Source organism: Phaseolus vulgaris, chromosome 5, assembly GCF_051622355.1.
Source record: "Phaseolus vulgaris cultivar YP4 chromosome 5, ASM5162235v1, whole genome shotgun sequence".
NCBI classification, from domain to species: domain Eukaryota; kingdom Viridiplantae; phylum Streptophyta; class Magnoliopsida; order Fabales; family Fabaceae; genus Phaseolus; species Phaseolus vulgaris.
In genome coordinates, this window is record NC_143502.1 from 37,433,041 (window position 1) to 37,442,472 (window position 9,432).

At 31.2% G+C, this 9,432-nt stretch overlaps 1 long non-coding RNA gene across 1 annotated transcript; it reads left to right on the forward strand.

Moving 5' to 3' along the window:
* Positions 1–7,251: 7,251 nt before the first annotated feature.
* Positions 7,252–8,705, forward strand: LOC137835611 (uncharacterized). Its single transcript, XR_011085104.2, has 2 exons — positions 7,252–7,491; positions 8,153–8,705. It is a non-coding gene; the product is annotated as an uncharacterized LOC137835611 (long non-coding RNA).
* Positions 8,706–9,432: the final 727 nt, after the last annotated feature.

Consider the following 9,432-nt stretch of genomic DNA (forward strand, 5'->3'; position numbering starts at 1 on the left):
TCAAGGTGAGATTAGATGGGAGTACTTTCGGACATTCGGAGTGTAAAGAGTCGCTCCTTTAAACGGAGTTTGTTTGCAAGACTTTTGGTCATGTATAGAGACTCCAATTTACTCCATATGTCTGCTGAAGTTTTCTCGTTGATGACCTCAAGCAACACCTCACAGGACAAGCATAACTGGATTGTAGACAATGTCTTTTCATCCATCTCATCCCACTGCTCCTCCGTCTTAGTGGTTGGCCTCGTCATTTTACCTGCCAAAACTTTCTTTAAACCATTCTGGGTGAAAACAGCTAGCATCTGGACTTGCCAGATAGCAAAGCTGATTTTACCATTAAATTTCTCAATATCGAATTTCGACATTATTGAACAACAAATCCTAGTTGAATTATCGAAAAAGCTCTAATGCCAATTTGTAGGGATATCGTGTGTGGAAGTGTGATAATTTCAACCAAAGATTATGAGAAATTAAAGTAACAAGAAAAATGAGAATGATACCAATATTTTCTAGGTGAAAAACCTCTTTAAATAGAGGTAAAAAAAACCACCGACAAGAGAGTCAAAACTTCCACTATAATGGTACTGGGAGTACAATGAATTTCTCTCAAGATAGTAGATAAATAGCCCCAAAACAAATTCTCTTTATATGGGTTAAACACTTACACCCAAGAGAAGAAATAAAGAGTATATGAAAGGAGGGAGAGGAAACAAACAATTAATGGTAAGTCCCTTTGATAACAATTAATTGTGTACCTCCTTTTGATTTCAATTTATTGTGAACGGTAAGTAACCTCCCAATTATACACAAAGATGAGTGATATGGCAGATGTTATAATAATAATATTCATTGTGAACCTTTATTTTGTTTTTCTTCTAATCTTACTTTCTCTCTCTATTTTCCTCGATTGCTTGCGTCTGTGAGATATATATGGTTGGAGTATTTATTAGCAGTTGTTGAAGTTACTAATTCACACCAAAAAGGGAAAGTCTGTACATTTTCAAACAGATGCAGCTCACTTGTCCAACAAATAACCACACACACATATATATTGAAAAGAGTTTCCAATTTTTAATATAAGAATTTGATTCATTATATTCAAATCAAATTAAACTCTATATTTTTGTAAATATCTACATATATACACAATATGTTTGATGATAAAAAAAATATTTTTAAGTATTTCACTCATCATGTTAACCTCATTAAATTTAAATCATGGTTATAATTGACTAATAAGATGAAGAATTTTTATTTGTTTCCTTAATATTAATTATGTATGATTTAAAATAATGGATATTGAGTTATTGTATGTTTGTAAAATGATGAATTCTGACGGAGGCAGTGGATAGAAATGATCATATGTGGAAAAGTAGATATTGAATTCATAATGTAATTAATAACGAATAACTTAAATAAGTTTACAATCTACTTAAGAGGTGCAGTTGATGAGTCGCTTTCATTGTTTTTACTTAAGATAAAACCATCTACGGACACACATTTTTTAACCTATTTTTCAATTTTCTTTTTATGTCGCTAATTGGTCACTGCCTGTAAATTGTCCTTTCCATGCAATGAATTTCCTTTCGCATTAAGGTCCCACATATTAAGCTGTTTAGTTGATATTTTTAACTATTAAAAATAAAAACATATTGACTTAATTACATTTTGATTTCTCAAATATTATAATCTATCTCTTCTTACAAGTTCTAAAAACAAATTATTTCTTTTTTTCTCCATCTATCAGTTTTTCGGTCTTTTATTTCGAGTTTAAGCTTTTAATTACACTTTTTACTTAATTGAGTTTAGTTTCTCGATCTTTTATCCCGAGTTTAAGTTTTTAATTACATTTTCACTGCTTTGGGGTTAAACTTGGATATGAGTAAAGAATTATCATTTACTATGTAGAATTAAGTGAAACTCTCAATCTACAATCTTAATATCAGTTCTTGGGTAGGTGTGTACCTGCAAAAAATTTTAATGATAAAATTAAAATTGATTTTAATTAATTATCATATAAAATTCATTTTACTTATCTTTTAAATTAATCACTTATTTGTAATATTTATTTATTGAACTTTAAATTCAAATAGACTTTTAATCTTTATACTTAATATTTATTAAATATATTTCTCGTGTTTATACATATTTATTGGACTTTATTACAGAATTTATTATTTATTTGTTTCTGTTTAATTTTCAGTCTTGTTATAGTGTTCGACCACGACAGTATACTATGAATTTTAATAATATTTCAAATTGTAATTGTACTAATTGAATATTTCAAATATAACAAATATATGATTTGAATATATAAGGAGCATGGATGATGGGTAAATAATAGTTGATTAATATAAAAGTTTGTTCGTTTGAATCTTTTAAAGGAAAGTAAGAAAGAGCTTGGAGATGGCATAGACGGTAGCATTAATAGCGGGGGAAGAGAAGAGGCGTGCCTGCAAAAAAGTGTCTCCTGCATCGTTCCAGAGACATGACAGCACTAAGCACGCTTAAATGGACACTTTTTCTTTACTTTCCTTTTTTCTCTTTTACCCGTAAAAAAAAGTCAATGTGAGAGTACTCAAAGGACACCGGTGAAAGTACTTAGGGTTATGTTAGAATAAATGTATTGAAGTTTTTGAGTAATTTAAATAGAAAATTTTAATTGTTTAAAAAAATTTAAAATTACAGTTTATGTATTTATTTTTATTTAAAAGAGTGTTCACTTTAAAAATCAAGATTTTGTAGAGTTTTTTTAAAATAAAGTATTTCAATGAATTAAAAAAAGAATGTATATTTAATTTATTTTTTTCTCAATTTTTAAATTATGAGACTATATTAAATATATCGAAATGTGATTGTATAAATGAGTTATATGATTAAATCATAATTTCCAACCTATTCTATTTTATTTTATTTTATTTATTTATTTATTATTATTAGAAAAATCACCCTTTAGGTGGATCAAATATTTTCATCCTTGAGAAAAAAATTCCAAACATCTCGCTCATTAAAAACAAATTACACATTCAATTAAAAACAAAACATAACTTTAAAACTTCAGCCTCATTCATTCATAAGTGCATGATCTTGTAAGTTCTATTTGAATGCTGATAAAAAAAATCAACTTTTATTTAAACTGGGAATTCTAAGGTAGTGTGAGAGAGGACAGAAGGATTTTTATCCTATGAAAAGTCAAACTGCACAAGTCTCATTCATTGCATTTTTTCTTAATAATAAATTTTATTTTTAAAATTGAATTTCATCGACTTTAATGGCTAGATTTGTAACTGCCTCTGTTGTTTCTTTCCAAACTCTTCTGGTCCATTAATATAAAGATTAATTAACTGTGTTAATATGGAAAAAAAATTACAAGTGTATGAGTCGTATTTTAAGGATAGGATTTCAGAATAAAAGTCCTTCCAAAATCATATTTATGGAATGCAACTTTTACTCTCAAGTTGTACCAGATAAGATTTATCATTTTCACAATGTTTTTTTTTTACTCAAAATCGTAATTAAAAAAAAAGGGAGTACTTTGGAGAAAAAACCCTCCTTAATCTCCCATCTCCCATATGACAGTGAACCAATTAAACTCGTTGTTGTAGCAGAACACTGAAGAACACAGAATGAAAATTTAAAAATCATGTGGTACCATAAAACGCCTAGAAAGGCAGCAGAAGTATACAGGGAGTTGGTGCAGTTAACCACCATTCTGACAGGTAGAAGGAAATTACAGGAAAAATTTATAACATATTTATAACAGTACATAACATTAACATAAAACAAAATAAACTAAAGACTCCAAGTTTTCGTCTTGCACCGATGTTGATTTGTTGGTCAAACGGTCATCTGGTAGAAGACGAAAACAGAAAGCTATCACAGACCTAACCTGCATAAAAGAGTGAGGGAGGTAGGGAGGAACCGAGACATTGTGGTGAAGAGGTAAAATTACCAAGAATGGTGAAGGTCACATGGTGGAAGTAACGGTTCACCAAGGAGGGAACAGATGCAGAGTGTTGGCCATTTTTTGGCTCAACTGTGTTGGCCATTGTTGACCCCAACAGGAGAAAGATGACACGTAAAAGAACTTGAAAAACGTAGAGTGACTCTGTGTTGCTTCACCTTCAACGTGAACAATTTAAACGTCTTTATTACTTTAAAAATGTGCTGCTACTCTAAACATGTTATCGGTTGAATGGTAACAAAATGGAAAGGCAACTCATTTCGTGGTGTTCCTTGTGTTGGAAGATTGGTTCATGCATGTGATGGGGAAGCTAGGTGAGGGTCATGGTTGTGGAGTTTTAGGTGAAGGTTTTTGTGTATTGTTGTGATGGTGTTCATGAAGCTAAGGAAGGTGGAACCTAAGAAGCTAACTGGTTGCTTTCTTCAATTCAAGTTCTTTTCTCTTCCTTTTTATTGATGAAATCACCTGAACCTCTGATTCTATTGGCGTACGAAACTAAACCAGTTAAAATGGTGGACTGTGCCTGCAAAGTTGACTAAACATGTCTTATGTATCTGCAAATTTTCATGCCATAATATGCAGAAGGAAGTGCCAATATTAAGCACGTAAAGGTTTTGGACCTTTCTTTTTCCCTGAACCCTAAACCAGTTAAAATGGTGGACTGTGCAAAAGTTGACTAAACATGTCTGATGTATCTGCAACTTTTCATGCTATAATATGCAGAAGAAAGTGGCAGCACGAAACACGTAAAGGTATTGGACCTTCTGAACACACCTTACAAACAAGTTAAATATTTAATTTAAACACTAGTTAAATATTTAATTTAAACAGATTTTCTTTTTCTAGCAGTATTATTTCATTAGACAAAATTGAGTTTAAACCTCAAAAGTGTACCACGTAAATCATCTATCCACGTTAACAATTAGACAACGTTGAAAAAGAAGATAATATTGAATCAATATTTTTGTTGGCTTGATTAAGATGTACAACTAGATGAACTATGATGTCAAAAAAATGGAGGAAAAAACATCTCCAATTCATACAAGATAACAATAATTTCATCTTCAAGTTCATCTAATTTTAATGGTTCAATGACTTTACAATAGACGAAAGAGAATAATGAGTACAAATGGGTTATGATATGACTAACATTTTTTGTAATATCCCACAAATAGCTACCGGCAACAATCAACATGTACTGTTGCATCAAAATGTTCAACCCAATTAACTTCAAATCCGCACTAGGCTTTTCACATTTAAGGAATGTCCTTGTGGAACTTTCACACCCTTTAAACATTGACAAAAGCTTATTTGTCATCTTTTGACATGATGTAAGAGGCTGGGGCAATATGTACGCTTACCCATTTGTATCGGTGCCAACTCGTCTCGTATGTTCATCTCAATCAAATCTAAACGAACATTTAGACCATCCTTCGTTTTCACGTTAATGTTAAGAAATGTACCAATTAAACTATCACACACATTCTTCTGAACATGCATTACATCTATACAATGTCTGACTTCTAACCTCGACCAGTATAGAAGATCAAAGAAAATTGATTTTTTTCTTCCATATGTTTGTCACAGATGACTTCTTTTTCGACTTACCGAAGGTGTAGTCTATGCTTTTTACCTTTTTGTAAACCTCAACACCAGTTAATGAAGTTGGTGAACTACCAGTCTCTTGATGTCCATTAAAGACTTTTCTCAACCTCCAACACGCATCAATTGTCGATGTTCGAACATCCTCGGACTCAATATCAACATGTATCAATTATCAAGGGTCGAACACCCTCAGACTTAGTACCAAAACGATAATTCTATTTTAACCTAACAACTAACATAATACAAAATAATAATAAATACAAATGATAATAAATACTAAATATACAAATTAAAAATCATTAAATTAATTATAAATACTAAATAATATAAATCTATTTTCAATCTAATAATTTAATAATTTTATTCTAACCTAAAAACTAGCATAATATAAATATAAAATTTAAAAAGTACAAAATATAATAAATACAAAATATACAAATTAATAATACTAAAAAAAATAAAAATAAAATTAAAACACCACCAACCTTTTGCGAGAAGGCAACGGTAGTGGTGAAGAGCAGCAACGACGAATGACAACGACGAATACGAAAGCTTAATTGGCGCACTACGAATTAAGGTAATAAAATGAGTATAAAACAACGGCTATGAGATAAATCCACCGTTTTAGACTAAAGTGTTTGGTCTAAAACAATGACTATAAGGTAAAACCGCCGTTTTATAGTCATTTAATTTTGAAAATACCATCACATTTTAATGGATAATGTCTAACCCTAAAAATACTGTGAATGTATTGTTATAAATGAAACTTTTTACCCTATTGGGTATTGGCTTTTTGGTGTAGGAAACATGTTCTCTATGCCAAATGACTTTTTTTTCTTTGGTTTTTTTAAATAGATTAAATATTCCAATTAATTCATTCTATTTTTTCCAAAAAAAAAGAAAACTCCTCCACCATGGACTCCTTACCGAACTTCTTCCCCTTTTTAAGACTTCTTCATTACCCATATATTGTCTTCAGTATATTTTGATTAAGAGAAGAACAGTACAATGAAACCTCCTCTCTTGTACCAAAATGGAAGATCATAATGTATGTTCATTTTTAACGTGTAAAATGATAAAAAGAGAAAAAAAAAACGTTTTTTTTAATCGGCAAGAAAAAAAAATTAATATAAACCACTTTAGGAGTGACTCAAACCTATACATAATCATAATACAACATTTCCTCAAAATCCCTTTCAGCCTACCTAATCCTTATATCCTTAAAATAAATAACACCCCAATCACAGAAATAAACTTTGCATAAGCTCACTTAATTGAAAACATACAAGCAATAAGATCAATACACCACTCAGAATAAGTAAAACAAGCAGAACCAGATTTAGATGTTACCCAAGACCAAACCTTTAATTGAGCCAAAATAAACATTTCTGAATGGTCTATCACTCCTCCTTAAAGAATATGTTTATTCTTATGATTCTAGATTTCATTAACTACTACAATCTAGATACTACTCCAAACAGTTTAACATGGACAGATGCATTAAACTGCAAGAAGTGAAAAACTAGATCAACATATCAACGGATCCAACCATGTGAAACACTGATTCCAAACAAGAGAAAAAAAAACGTTATAAATGATGCGATAAAAAAAAGCATATAAATTGAGGATGAATGTAATAATATTTTTAAAAAATGACTCCCAGAATTTCTCACAGTACACTAAACCCCACTTTCTGCGCAGAGTAAATTAGACATTTAAAAGGGCAATAAATACTGGTTTATCTCCATTGCATTGAACTCCTCCAAACCTCTATACATACAGTGACCTTGCAATGGTTCACTCAACAAAAACTAGATTGTACAATATGCTGCCGTTTCTCTGCCGGATATACGATTGTGATGCATCCACTCACTGATCCATCCGCTTAACAATTCTGGTTCTTGTCGCCACCAACTGCTTCTTTTGTTAGTTATTCTCATATTTACTTCACTTCTACAGCTTTTCTATATTAACCAATCTTTTTATTCGTTTTCTGAAATGCTACTCCTTACTCAAACCATAACAGTGACAATAATCCCACAAAAACCCTTGTTGGTTGTTATAGAACCCTGCATAAAAATTTTATTTGACGCCAAACTTATTATACATTGCTATAGCACAACGAGGTTGGATGTAGATCTAGAAGCTAGCTGTCCCTCTAATGGACACCCATGTCAACTCTGCTGCCCATGTCATTCTATATATATGCTATATTTTGGTTTGTCTAGTTCCATATTTCCCTTCATTGTGTACCCACAAGAGATTTTTACAGTTTGATTTACTAACTTAATTTTGATCTTAAGGAACATGATATCTTTTTGTGATTTTGTATCTTAGTTCTAGGTTTTAAATCTCTTTCTGGGACCGCAGTTTTGACTGCAACACCATGTTTCTTGGGTAACCACACCTGCAATTGCAATTATGACAAAAAAAACAAACAACAACTGTGAAGACAATTTAGAACGTTTTTGGAGTTATGTGAAATGACTTGCTAATTGCTGTTAGTTCGATTAGTGCGTAGAATTTACTTAGGTTGAAAGTGATTTTGTTTAGAAGTTAAGGTTATTATTTCTTGAAAATGAACAGATTTCGAAGTCGGAGTTAGAGGAAGAGTTAGTTTGGTTGGAAAAGGTTTAAGAAGATGTGCAAAAGAAAGAGTCCAGGGTTGAATTTGAAGGTTCCGAGCAGGCCAGCATCGCCGGAGTTCTCTTCGTCATCATCAGGTGAATGGCCAGAGTTATCTTGTTCATCGTCATCTTCTTCAGTATCATATTCACCAAAGATTTCACTTGAGGAGGAAGAGAAGGTGCATGGTGCAAATTCTCCAGAAGCAAAGGCCATGGATCTGGTTGGTTGTCCTCGATGCTTCATGTACGTGATGTTATCAGAGAAGGATCCAAAGTGCCCTAAATGCAATAGCACAGTTTTTCTCGAGTTTTTCAAACATGAAAACTTCAAGACAGACAACTGAGTCATGGTGAGGATAATTTTTAGGAATTAAATAAAATCCTCACATGCTTCAGGATCGTTCCATCGTTTCTTTACTTTACCTATGTTGTTTAATTTTAAATTCTGAAGGTTTATCTTATTGCGTGTTGAGTAAATCAAGTTTATATCATATCTACTCTTTTTTTCTTTATACATTTTGCTTTTTGTTTCGCTAATTTCAAAACCTAGAGTAGCATTAGGTATCCGTAATATTTTTAATCTTTTTAAACACCAATGTAATAGTTTCCTAAACTAAGCTTAATTAATAGGATATTAGTAAGGTATCTTATTTTTACTTCAAAGCACATTTAAGTTAGGCAAAATTATAATTTAAATATTTTTTCCATTCCTGTTAGGAAATAAATATATTAGAGGCTTTACTTTGTTATAATGGATTATCAAGGGTTTTCAGCTTTAGTAACATGAGGTTTTGAGGGATGGTGACCGTAGAAATAACTTTTCTTAAGGGTGGAAACCCTTGTATCATTATTCTCTTTCTTATATTTATATAAATCATTTTTTTACTGATAAATTGTAAATATCTTAGATTGTCTATTTGTATAATTATTAATGTAATCAAACAAATAAAAATGGTCCCGTCACGTAGAAATTTGTATGAGCAGTCAAATTTAGTGGAAGAAGTTAACATCTTGATGCTTTGTTTAGATATTAAAGGATTATTAAAGTTGGCTATAACCTTTTTATTTTTTTTCATGTCAAATTGTTACCAATTAACCATGAGATTAAATTAAGGGGAGGAAGGCTTTGAATGAAGTAAAAAGAAAAAAAAATGGAAAAATAATGAAAGTGGTGTTTCTGGTTTGATGGTAACCATTCGCAATAATTGATCTTCTGGAACTTGTGCACAAGGATACTTG